Genomic DNA, 13,735 nt, shown 5'->3' with positions numbered 1-13,735 from the left:
TATATGATTAAAAAATAATAATTCTTCAAAACATAAAAATTTTTTCCTTAATAATTAGTAGATGTGAAAAGAATTATTATTGAAATCTACCTGATGACTTTATATTCATGCTCAGATGCCAAGGAGCTCAGACAGTAATCGATTGTGACTAGTAATAATCTGACTTATAGAGATTAGAAACGCATGTGCAAACATCTTAATGTCAATTGCATTAAAAATGAAATTTTCTGTATGAAACTCTGTATTTTAATAATGAAATGGAGATATTTTGTAAAGGTTAAAACCTCATTTCATTTTATGTCTTATAGGGTTTATACTGAGTACAATTATGTATAACTGCAATAATTCAACTGTAAACTTAAAAATGTTTAGCCAATTTTGTAAGAGATACATCCTAGCTCAGAAAATTGTTACTGAATATGTCAATGCTGATATAATGAAATGCTTCTTCTAAGTATGTGGTTATTAAATAAATAATTTAAAAAATATTATACTCAATGTACTAAACGAATTCCATGAAGGGGAGTGATTTTCCTCTAAGAACTGATGCCCTGAGAGTCTGTACAGGCTATGTCCTGTGGTAAACAAGGTCCCAGGGATTTCTTAAACAGAAATCTCTATGCTTTGAACCACGGCCATGCCACTGTCATGGATGAACTACAGGACAGACTGGGAATCTGCTAATCTAACATCATCCTTTAACGTTAGAAGGTTACTAGGAGATCTATTACATTTTATTAAAATCATTTGAATGTACCATCAAATAACTGTTAATTGATTACCTATCCTATATTTGCTTAGCTTTTCTTCTGCACTTATTTTGCCAAATTTGAAGATTTTCTAACCATTACTATTTGAATATTTTAATTGCTACCATCTTTCGCCTCTCTTCCTGGGACACACTTGCTAGCAATTTTAATATAATGCTACATATTCTTGCAGCTATTTATTTATTTTTACTGTGATTAAGCCCAGGCCCTCTAGCATGCTGACACATGCTTCACTTCTGGACTTATCCCCAAACACATCTGTCTTATTTTGACTGCTTAATTCCTATGGCTCTCTTTTAAAATCTTATGATGATTTTTTCTGTAATCTCAATCCTGCAATGTGATTTTTGTTTCTGTTATTTAAAAAAAATATTCCATTTAAAAATACTCTCTGCTGAGTGGATAGGGAGGTGGGGGTGGATCTGGGAGATTGGGATGAACATAATCTGAATATATTTTGTGAACTTCTAAAATAATTAATAAAAAATTATTTAAAATATGCTTGGTGTGTGTATATGTATTTGTCCAACTGTTAGACAAAGGCATGAAAGACGGGTGCAAAAATAATTCTTTTTTTTTGTAACCTTGAACTCGTTGTTCAGTTTTGATACATACAAGAAAGAATATGACAAGGCATTCCAAAGTGGTGGTGTTGAAAGAAAAGAAGGCATAGGAATGAGGCATAACCTGGGCAGCCAGGCTCAGTCAGGGTGCATTGACCCCCAAGAGACTAAATGCATATGATGAACCATGTAAGGAATCTTATCACACAAGATGAAGATTTACCTGATCATAGATGCTTTTATACTGATCTAAAAATTCTGAACTTCCCTGAAGACTAGCACTCAGTATTAGAAAGCACTATGCAAGCTTTCAAGGTAGAAAACCAAGCAATAATCTTATCTAATTGTAAACCACAATAATGATCAGCACAGAAAACTATCTCTATTGGTTCAGTAGTGACACTTTTATATTGGGAGTAATCAACAACTGTCTCATTGAACTTAAGGTTCATTCAGTGGGAGGGAACTCATGTGTGATATTATAAACATACCCAAGTACACATGGTTGGGGTTGTCATAGATCCTAGAGAAAAACCCACATCTGTCACTTCTCTAGATAAACATAATTTCTTACTATATTCTAAATATCTATCCTTATATTTATATAAAATGTACTTCTCTTCACTCATCATAGAATATTATTTTTGGCACAAATGGATACATACTATGGATACATACTACCACAAAGTTCCACAAGGATCAAATGCAGAAAACAAGTGACTGTGAGGTGCCCAACTCTGAGTAACACATCCACAATGCACCTTCTGTATCTAAGGTTAAAGGAACAGCATGGAAGAGGAGGCATAAAGGAAGTAAGAACATAGGGACAAGACACCTGCTGCTAGTTAATGCATTCTACATGGTAAGGAAGCTGTATCAATGAAATATCCACAGTATGGTAGTCTAATGAGACATGCATAATGACAAAACCAGTTGACATGCTAAGATGGATGGGGGAAATTTTACAGGGCTCCACCTCAAGATGAAGAACTACATTCAATCAATTGATGCTGAGGGAGGGAGAATCAGTTTTCTCCAGGGACTAGTTGCCTGAGAAATGATCTAATCCCAAATGAACAACATTAAACATAGGAAAAATAAATAGGTACACTGTACTATATATATACATATATATGTATATATATACACACATAGGTGTGTACATGTATAAATGAATGTATATATAATAATAATAAAGAGGGCAAGTAAGAGAGGGAGTGGGGGTACATAGAAAATGTTGGTGGGAGACTGAGAGGGATGGAAATAATGGAGACAGTACTCATGTATGAAACTCTCAAAATAAAAAAGATCATAAATGTGAATGAAACTCTTTAGTTTAATAGGACGCAGAACATTTAGTAATTTCAAATTTTTGTCCATATATTGAGCTTTGTTTTTAAAGAGGAAACTACTGATTTCACAGTGAACAAGTAGATACCGCCTTGATTAAGCACTGACAGCTAAGGTATGACATTACCAGTTTTGAAAGAAAGGGGTATCAAGTGCCTCTGGCCATGATGCACCAAGAATGACAAATGCTATGCAATTGATGTTCCTAGACAGATCCATAGCTCTAACCCAATTATAAGGAAACACTGCACATGTCACCCAGACTGAGAGATATTCTGCTAAGCAGCGGGCATATACATTAAAAAAAAAATCAAGGTTAAAAAAGTGACTAAGAAACGCTCAGGTACTATTTATGTTAAGAGAAATTACACAGTCACATCTAAGTAATGCACTGTTTGTCTTTACATGGGCCTGCACTGGGAAAACTGGCAATAGAAAATATCAATTGGAAGAGTTAATTAAATGGAAATATAAGTTGTGTTTAATTCAGGATTTGGAAACAGTGCTTCAAGGGCCAAATGGACCCCAGAGCCTGTTTTGTATGATCTTATGTTTTAAAGGATTGTAAAAATAAACAAACAGCAAAAAACATATAAAAGAGATTTGATAAGTCTACCAAAGCCCAAAATACTTCTAATCTAGTACATCTTACTCAATTTTAGGCTCACCACTACTGAGAGTCAACATGTGTTTTATTTTAGTTCTCAGATTCAGCAATATAGATCCTGCCTTTTCATTCCCATCAGCCAACTAACCTCTTTTATTCTGCAGTCATTTGAGGCATTGAATTTGGACTACCACAAACACAACCATGACAATGTGCTTCTGCTTGCCCCTGTCTATTTTCTGTTAAGGGTAGAGGGACCAGGGACCTCAGCTTAGAAATTTCCCTCTAATCTTTTCTTTTCCTCCCTCACAGAACTAATATAGAAGGAAATTATGAAACTCTCAGTGCTTACGTGCTCTCTAGAAGGGTTTGGCTGTTAGAAAGCAAGGTAATCACTGGCTTCATTTTATCTGCTGGGACAGACCTTATTTAAGTTTCTGAGGTCTTTTCGAGGACTTAGTTCTCTGATCATGGCTGACAGGCTTGCAGGTATAGATATTTTCCTGTGATCTGGTGCATATGTTCCTGCAAATGCCATTTTACATTCTCTCCTCTCAGAAGAAATATCGACAAAATGTGTCCAGTGTAATTAAAAATGGATTCATAATGAAAATGCCAATTCAATGAACATAACTAATAACACTGTGAGTTCATATAATTACTTTTTAAATGGCCTAAAGATCTGATAGGGAAAAAAAGGACTTTACTATCATATGACACGGTTTCATATATTTACATTTCCAAAAAATTCAGAAAGCAGTTTTAAAGTGAAGAGAGAGTTGAAGGAGATAAAAGAAAATTGCAAAATGGTCTAGAGATAAGAAAATTTACCTTTTAGATTAAGTCTGTGTGCTTATTAACTTTTAGTTATTGTAAAGAAAAGAATACTGGGGGCTGGAGAGATGGCTCAACAATTAAGAGCACTGGCTGTTCTTGCAGAAGATCCAGGTTTGAATCCCAGCACCCACATGGCAGTTAACAACCATCCATAACTCCAGTACCAGAGGATCCAACACCTTTTTCTGTCCTCTGCAGGCAATGCAGTGGTGCTACCCTGGGGAAAAAGATTTTAACATGGGCTTTTGGGAGAACATTCCAGATTTGCACTGTAGCACTCTACAGTACATTTTTACTCTAAATTCAGTAAAACTATAAAGCATGTGCTATGTAACCGGAACTGCGGCAGTCACCCAGGATAATATACTGAAACAGCATAGTCTTTATCATTGAGGTAATCAAAATTACTAAAGAAGAGAAATCTCATGCAACTCCAATGGCCACTGTCAGTCTGCATTCTTACCCAACCAAAGACCACCTGCTCTGGGGTGACATCATCCACAGTGGATTGGGTTCTCCCACGTTACTCAACAATCCAGAAAATGCCTCACAGATACGCCTACGACCAATCTGATAAAGAAATTTTATCAACTAAGGTTCTCTCTTTCCAGTTGTGTCAACCAAAGCTATTCAACACAGCCTCTAAGTGAAGTGAAAGTTATACACGTAGATAGCACTGAGAATGTGAGAGGACAAAAGGAACTCTTATTTACTGCTCATGAGAATGTACATTAGTGTAGCTAATATGGAAGTGAATGTAGAGTCTCTTAAAAATTTAAACAGTTTCCATATATATGATCCATACCTACAACTTCTGAGTAGACACTTGAAAGAGTTGAGATCAGCTCACAAAGAAGTATCTGCTAGCCATGCTTATTTTAGCATTATTTTATTTGCACACATATACACAGGCACACACAAATCTAAAGTCCATATATGAGAGATATGCACACTGTTTGCCTTTCTGAGTCTGGTTTCTTCTGTTTACATAGTGATAATTTTCCTATAAATGACATGATTTAATTTTTCCTTATGACTCAATTTTAAACTTCCACTGTGTGTCTTTACCACAGCTTTAGTCATTCTTCTGTCAATTCTATCAGCATCCATAAACAGGTTCTTTCTGCACATCCTTGCCAGCATTTATTATCATTTGTTTTCTTGATGCAAGCTATTTGAATTTGGGTGAAATGGAATTTTAAAGCAGTTTTAATTGTCATTTCTCTATAATTCTAAGAATGTTGAACAATGCATCAAATATTTATTGAGAGAAAGAGGAGCCAATAAATCAGAGATGAAAAGGGAAACATTACAACAGACTCTGAGGAAATTCATAAAATCATACTTTAAAAATCTACATTCAACTAAATTAGAAAACTAAAAGAAATGGATGACTTTGTAATATATATGGCTTACTAAAGTTTGGTCAAGATGAAATAAATAATTTAAACAGATCCATAACAACTGAGATAGAAGTAGAAATTAAAACTATCCCAACTATAAAGAAGCCAAGACCACATGGATTTAGTGAATTTCTGCACATCTTCAAAGAACTTACAACTTATACCAATACTCCTAAAATATTTCCATAGACTAGAAAAGGAAGAAAATCTTCCAAAATCTTTCTCAGAAGCTAGTATTCTGATACTAAAAAGCCAGGAAAAGACCCACATAAAAGAAATCCATATATTTTGAGCATATTTTGATCCCCCTCACATATCTGCACAAACCCCCTTTATAATCCCTATGTTAGAGAGAGGCAAATTTGTGTTCCCAAATGTCCTTTCATGTGGGTTCATCCACTGGAGCCTGATCAACCTACTAAGAGTTTCACCTTTAAATGAGACTGAATCTCCCCTTCCTAGCAGTCATCAGTTGCCCAGTAGTTCCTCAGGGTTGGGGTTTCTTACCCCCCTCCTCAAATCTACGGTAGGATTCTCTCTGGCTTGAGCTTCCATGGGACTTGTCCAGGCTGTCAGCATTGCTGTGTAACTCATGTGAGTTAGTGACCAGCTGCCTGGAAAACTCTGTTTCTTTGTAGTCATCCATCTCCTCTGCCTCTTACAATTTTTTTGTCCCCGTCTTCTGCAATGATCCCTGTGCCTCAGGAGGTAGAAATTTGATATAGATGTCCCAGTTATGGATAAAGAGTCTACAATCCTGTTTTCTCTGCACATAGACCAGTTATGGGTCTCTCTGGCAATCATAATATAAGGGGTTTCCTTATAGTAGGTGAACATTGTCCCTAATAGACAGCATAGTCTAGTAAAGTGAAACCCAGTGCCAGTAATGGATACCCTCTTTTGAGTTGTGTTGACCAGAGGTCCCATAGACACTGAAACAATAGGCCTTTGCCCCTGCTCTTGGTTACCCAGCAAAACTTCATGTTAAGACCCTATTGCTGAAGCTACTATAGACATGAACTGTAGAACAAACAAGAATAGCTGGAAGGTGCTATGGAAGTTACCTGAAGAGAAAAGTTAGCATGAACCTCACTCGGCTATTAATTCTGGGAGCTACAACAACAACTGGCCTAGAAGATATGCCCAAAGGTACAATAATGGCATGGATATTGAAGGAATAAGCAGCTACTTTCTTATTGGATTTAAACTGTACTTCAGAGGATGAGCCCATACCTGACATTGATACCAGGCCTAGAACTGTGAGACTAGACAGACCACAGGCTGTGGGAGAAAGCCCAATATAACCATTTTACTGAATAGATACAGTATTAAATTAAGTCCTAGTTACTATTGTTATATTAAGGCATTTCTCAACTCTCAGTGGAGGTTTGGTCTTTCTATAGTATCCTGGAGTTCATGGATGTTGCAGTCACCACATGCCTTTGTTTTCCTTATTGATGCTTGAGTGGAGCGTTTCCTTGCCTTCAACCTCCACTGCTAACATGCTTTCTTGTGTTTAGTTGAATCTACTGGTAATACTTTCCACTTTGCTTTTTTATACGCTCCTTTGAGCTTTTAATCTCCACCATTTCTTTTTTTCAAAGTCTCAATATCTTCGCTCATTTTTTTTTCCCTGTGTCAGCTTTTTATGCATGTTGTTGATTTTCTCATCCATTTTACTGATCTCTTCTTTGCTGCTAACGTTCATCTCCAGGTCCTTTATTTGATTCATCTGCTTGTTTGTTTCCTCACTGAGGTCATTGTTCATTTTTACTAGCAATCTTTAAAAATATTCACCTGGCATTTTATCTATGTCTGTATAATGAAGATCAGTAGTTGAAGAGTTCATTGTCTTTTGGACGAGTTAGATTGCCTTGGTTTCCCATATTTTTTATGACCCCATAATATAATTTGCACATATGTATATTTGGATCTCTCTTCTGGTTTTATTTTCATATTTTCTTATTGAGCAATCTAGTCTTAAGGTCTGAGTCCCCTATATCATTAATTGAGCAGGAAGGAAGCTGATATAACAGCAACCCTAAGGATCAGAGAGATGGCTAAGAAGTTAAGAACACTGACTGTTCTTACAGAGGACCCAGGTTCAATTCCCAGCACCCACATGGCAGCCAACAACCATAACTCAAGTTCCAAGGGAATCTGATGCCCTCTTCTGACAACACAGGTGCACTTACATACATACTGGCAATATACTCATACACACACAAAAATAACAATAAATAAAATATTTGTTAAAAAACAGCAACAATATCAAACTGTGTCATATAGAGAAATCAGTTAAAGTCTAATAACCCATCACCAATTATCATAAGGCAGAAAATGAGGAAATTATTACAAATGTACTATTAAGTTAAAATTACTCAGGAATCTGAAAGTAGCAAATGAATAAGATAAAGGGAGGAGACAGGAAAACAGGAAAATAAGAAGCAAGGTTAAATCAATGGAGAGTGGAGAGTATCTACATCCAAGTTTTAGAGGGTATTTTCCTAGGTAATTACTCAGCAGGGAAGAAAGCAAAAGCAGAAGTAGGTACACCATCCAAGTGAAAGGTGTCCAAGCCCCAGCAGGGTGCCCTTAGTGTAACGATTTATAACTTTGTCTACCATCTCTCATCCCCTTACCTATTCCCGAGGCTGTCTGCTGTGGTCTTCCTAGAAAGAGGCTTTCTCAAAAGACATCTAACAATTCAGTCTGTTACATGCACCAGATGCAAGAATATGTATAAACTGGTAACTACTCATAAAGTTGAGATGTTTATTATGGGAAAGGGCAAGGGTGCCTTGAACTTGCACCTGGAGGAAGGGAGAGTGCTAACTAGAGCCAGCTGAAACAGGTTTTATCACTGTTCCCAGAGCCCTGTCCTTCCTCTTATCTGGACAGGTTGGTTATCTTTACCCAGCTGCACCCCTCTTACCTTCTCTGTGTCCTCAACCTCACTCCTTTAACAGTAACATGCATTCTAACTGAAGCATTTTCTCCCACCATGAAACATACTGCTACTATAGTAATTGAGTATTCTGAATTTAACCAAGAACTTACCACTTCCAGTGAATTTTGCACTTATATATGTGTTTCTAGGCATTCTTGATAATTGTCTTTCTTTATAATGCATGTTTACCGATGACAAATGCCTTTAGTCTTTCTTGTCAGAGAAAAACCACGTCTCCCTCATTTCTGAAGGCCAGATTTGCTGAGAATATTCTTTTTCTGCACTTTGAATATTTGTTCCCTTTCAGGCCTCCAAAGTTTCTGCTGCAAATCTGTACGTAGTTTAATGAGGGTTCTTTTGCAGGTCACTTGCTGCTATTCACTTGCTCTTTGTAAAATTCTTAATTTATCTTTAACTTTTGATATATTTTCAAACTTGAATCATTTTTAAAATAGTATTTTAGGAGCCGGAAAGATGGCTCAAAGGTTAAGAGCACTGGCTGCTCTTATAGAGGATCTGGGTTTGATTCCTAGCACCCACAAGGTGGCTAGCTATCATCTGTAACTCTAGTTCAGGGGGATCAGAAGCCCTCTTCTCATTTCCATGGGCATTGCACATACATGTTTCACTTTCATGCATGTAGGCAAAACACTTACATACGTAAAATAAATAAAAATTTAAAAAAATAAAAAATAATATTTTATTAATTCTTTGAGAATTTTCTACAATGTATTTTGATCATATTCATCTCCTCACCCAACTCTTACCAGATTCACCCCACCTCCTTACAGGCCCCACCTCATGTCCTCTCTCTTTTGCATTTTAAAACCCATCCTGCACAATTTCTATTGTTCAAATACTCTTCAGGGTGGGGACCATCTGCTGGAAGACAGTCAACTAACCATGGGTCACGTCCTTAAAGAAAACTGACTCACTCTTGGGGCTAGAGAGAGAACTCTGTGGTTAAGAGCACTGGATCCTTTTGTAGAGGACTGGTTTATTTCCCAGCACCCACATGGCAAATAATAACCATCAGTAACTCCAGTTCCAGGGAATCAACACCCTTTTCTGACCTCTGTGGGTATTGCGTGACACAGGTGCACTTACATACATGCTGGCAATACACGCATGCACATAAAATAAAAATAAAATAAAAATAAAAAAAGAAAACTGACTCCCCATCTTCTAACACCTATCAATTGCTAATAGTTTCTCAGCAAGGAATGGGGTTTCATGTTTCCACGCCCTTCTATGCTCAGATTTTGTCTGGCTTAAGCTTGTACAAGTTTGTGAATTCTGTCACAACCCCTGTGCTTATATGTGTAACTTCCTTGTTGTGCCTGGAAAACACTGTTTTATTGTCATCTACACTGTCTGTTCTTATACTTCCCATTGCTTCTACTGGGATTCCTGAGAAATGGTGTGATATAGATGTCCTATTTGGGGCTGAGCACAACACAGTCTCTTATTTTCTGCACATTTACCTGTTGTGGGTCTCGTGTTAATTGCCATCTATTATAAGAGGAAACTTCTCTAATGAGAGTTGAGAGATGCAATAATCTTTGGGTATAGCTATAGGTCATTAGGAGTCAGTTTAATACTATGACAAAAAATACTGAAGATGCCAGTGAGGTTAAAAACCATAAAAGACAGAGATAGAATGTACTGATCTGAGTCTTTAAGAGTTAAAAAAATTTTTTTAATCCAGTCGGATGGAGATATGGCTACAGAAGAAGGATCAGAATGATGTAATGTTGGAAATGGGTCAGGGACTAAGGATTTCAGATGGTCATGAGAAATGAGAAAAGGGAAGAGAATGCATTGCCCTCTAAAGCCATAGAAGAAAGTACATCATGCTTGCACCTTGATTTTATTGATCCTAGCCAAGTCAGATATTTGGGCTTTTGGCCTGCAGAATTTTAAGTTAATCCATTTGTGTGTTCTTAACTGATAGGTTTGTAGTATTTTTTATAACAGTGATATTGAATTGGCAAAGTATTATAAATAAAATAACATAGATTAGTGTGTTGTCTAGCTTCAGCTGTCAACTTGACATTCCTGGGAAGAGGGAACTTCATTTGAGGAATTGCATCTCTTGACTTGGACTGTGGGAATGTCTGTGAGACATTTTCTTAATTTTTGAGTGATGCGGGAGGCCCAGCCCACTGTGGGTTGTGCTACCCCTGGGCAGGTGGTCTTGGGTTGTATAAGAAAGCAAGCTGAACACAGACCAGAGGAGAAAACTAGTATGTATGTCTGTGCTTCAGTCCTGCCTGCTGGGGTGGCCCTCAGTTCCCTCAGTAAGGAACTGTGACTTGGGACATGTAAAAGAAGATAAACCCTTTCCTCCCCAAGTTAGTTTTGATCAAGGATTTTATTGTGGCAGTAGAGAAGCAAACTAAAAATATTAGTGACATAGAAAGTGGTCATAGTAAGAGACTTCAGGAGGTATCCAGGGAAGAAACATGATGAAAATGTCAGTGGACAATATTAAGAACATTTGTCATGTGGGGACTGTAAAGAATGTTATCTTACTGAAGGCTAATTGAAAAGCAAGGTGTATGTATTGGAGGACAAGAGTAGAGGGCCAGAGGACTAGATGATCAATAACATTGGAGAACTGAGCAGGTGCTGGATCACATGAATCATGTGGGTCCTTGTAAAAGGTTTAGATTTTATTCATTTTATGTAGAAAAAATTTAGCAAGAGAACATTCTTATGGTTCAATTTGAATTCCTGAATGCATGCCCAAAGAACCTATTAGGCTTATGAAGGAATGTGAGAATCTTCATTTAAAAGCCTTCCCAACTAGCTGTAGTGCAGGAAGTTTGAATCACCTTATGACAAACACTGCTGAATTATTGCATCACATTTGAGGGTTTTTTTTTCCTCTGGATCATATACACATATCTCCTGGTCCCTCTTTTTCCTTTACCTTCCTTAAAGACACTTTACAAAATATAGCCTCAAAAGCACAGATTATTTTAGGCTTTTACCATGGAGTTGAGCCTAATTCATGACACAAGAAAGATATATCAGTATACATATGGTTAATTGAATTGAGAAATTGGTGTAATATATAAATTCTGGGTCATTTATTTTTCTTTGCTTGATATCTGTGCATATGCATTTACCATGTGCTTTCAATGAGGCTGTGGTGATCTCACATTTTCATTTCTTCTTACCAAGTCTTTAGGACTATGATACTTTCTCTTTTTTTAATACGAAGAAAATTATTTTCCCTGAGGGAAAAAAGAGTTCCTCCTTTGTCTTAGGGGTAAAATTTGAGGAATAGAGAGATTAATTTGGCAAGAGAAAGTACATAACTAATATAACCTAAAAGTATAAGCAGGATTTAGGAAAATGTACTACATTTTGGTCACCACGGAATCTGGAGCTGTCTTTACAAACCAGGATAAGTATAGGCCTTTTCTTCATGTGAGGAGCCATCACGCTAATATTTGACTTCTTTACTTCTTTAAGAGTTTCTCAGAACTCTCATGTTCATTTTCTGTAACAGTTCTTCCTCATTCATCGTCAACAGGACACGTAAGGAGGCAGAGAGAGCTTTTTGCCTTTGCATCTGTTTTAATTCATGGTGGATGGTTGAAACCCAGGAACATTTGGTTTTTGAATTCGTAATCTTTCTTGCCTCATAACTGCACTTTGCTGTGACAACTGGAGGTTTCCAGGCAAGCTTCCTATTTGACAGTGGCCCTGTTTCAGTTCTTTCACCTGCTCTTTGATACTATGCAGAATTCTGCAAAGGTATGGAAGATTATTTCTTGACTTCTCCACTAATTTTTCCTTCTCCTCAGGGATGACTTTGGGATTAAATTTGTGGGTTTTTTTTTCAGACAAGCTACTTTTAAGTGATATCATTAAATAAAAATATAGTAACTGTCCTGAGGATATCTCTAGAAAAAGAGAAAAGAAATAATTGTTTAAAGTCCAGGTTTCTGTATCGTTTCTCTTTTGAATTGATCTAATGTAAATACTTGATGATGAGCTCTGTTTGTGGTAGCAGCTATATGCATTGACTATTTAGATGCAGTCATAAACTCAGTATCCAGCCTATTTTACTAATTTGTTGGGTATCTCTGAAACTAAGTCTATATAGAAGGCATACATCTCCACATCTCTTTGCATTGTGCTTTTGGGTATATCTCACAGTGAGACAGACTGTACTTTACCAGTTGATTCTGGTATTATCAAGCATGAGTTTGGGCACCTATTAAGGAACAAAGTGTCTGTGACAAGAGCCCATATTTTTGCATGATAACACGTAAGGGGGCATGAGTGAAGGCATGCACTCTAAAAATGCATCTAAACACATGGTGAGACCGTTTCTCTTTTCTAATGTTAGTGTTATCCCAGAGTAGGGTTCTAGTGCTATAATCTCCACTTGACTTGCTTGTTATGTCAATTTTATAACATATTCAGTTCTTTTGAATTATTCACTTGAAATTATTTCTTTACTCATTTGTCCAGTTTCATTGAATAGAGTGGGTCCTTTTGGCATACTGTAGATAACAAACTCTGATTCAAATTTGATGGATGATTTGTTTCATAAAAATATGTGTGCCATACCAATAATGTACACTTGACCCCTAATGTTATGCCAGGGGGCGGTTATTCTGACATTAGCTATTTCCCTTCAGAAATCATAGGCTGTATGCTGATGATTGCATGTGATTATTTTATCTGTGTTGACAGATTAAAATCAGATTTATATTATCATTTTACTGTTTCAGTAACTCAGTAAAACAGATTTCCCCCTCTGGAATGAAAACTTAATTAAACATATACCCCAGCTCAGGTTAGCAGCAGGCTTGAGACAAAGTCCTGTCAGTTTCTGAGGTAGTAGAACAGTCAGTTAACCTTCAAATTTGCCTTCTTCTATCTTTGAAATGAAGCAAAAAAAAAGTATTACTAAGTTGCCTTCTAGCCATAAAATTGATGTGCTATAATTGCCTAACAACGAATCATTTTATCTTTTGCTGAGTAATTAATATTAGCAATGTCTGTTGGCAAAATATTTTACTTCGAAATAAATTATTGTCTTTTATTTGTTTCTTTTTAATTAGCAATAAAAGAATAAGTTTATGAGATTTTCATACATATCTTGGTTAGGTTGTTCCCCCTTCCTGCTCTCCTGTTCCATCTGGCTGCTCCCCCTGCCTCCTTCAAGTCTTGCCCTACCAGTGCCCTCTGACTGCAGTAATCCCCTTGCTATTTTCATGTCACATTATATT

At 36.7% G+C, this 13,735-nt stretch overlaps 1 non-coding gene across 1 annotated transcript; it reads left to right on the top strand.

Annotated features, from left to right (window-relative positions):
* The first annotated feature begins 1,274 nt into the window (after positions 1-1,274).
* Positions 1,275-1,398, top strand: LOC115072357. Its single transcript, XR_003851401.1, has one exon. It is a non-coding gene; the product is annotated as a small nucleolar RNA SNORA40 (small nucleolar RNA).
* Positions 1,399-13,735: the final 12,337 nt, after the last annotated feature.

Source organism: Nannospalax galili, unplaced genomic scaffold, assembly GCF_000622305.1.
Source record: "Nannospalax galili isolate Female #2095 unplaced genomic scaffold, S.galili_v1.0 scaffold222, whole genome shotgun sequence".
In the NCBI taxonomy this organism is placed as follows: Eukaryota; Metazoa; Chordata; class Mammalia; order Rodentia; family Spalacidae; genus Nannospalax; species Nannospalax galili.
This window is presented reverse-complemented; position numbering and strand designations above follow the sequence as displayed.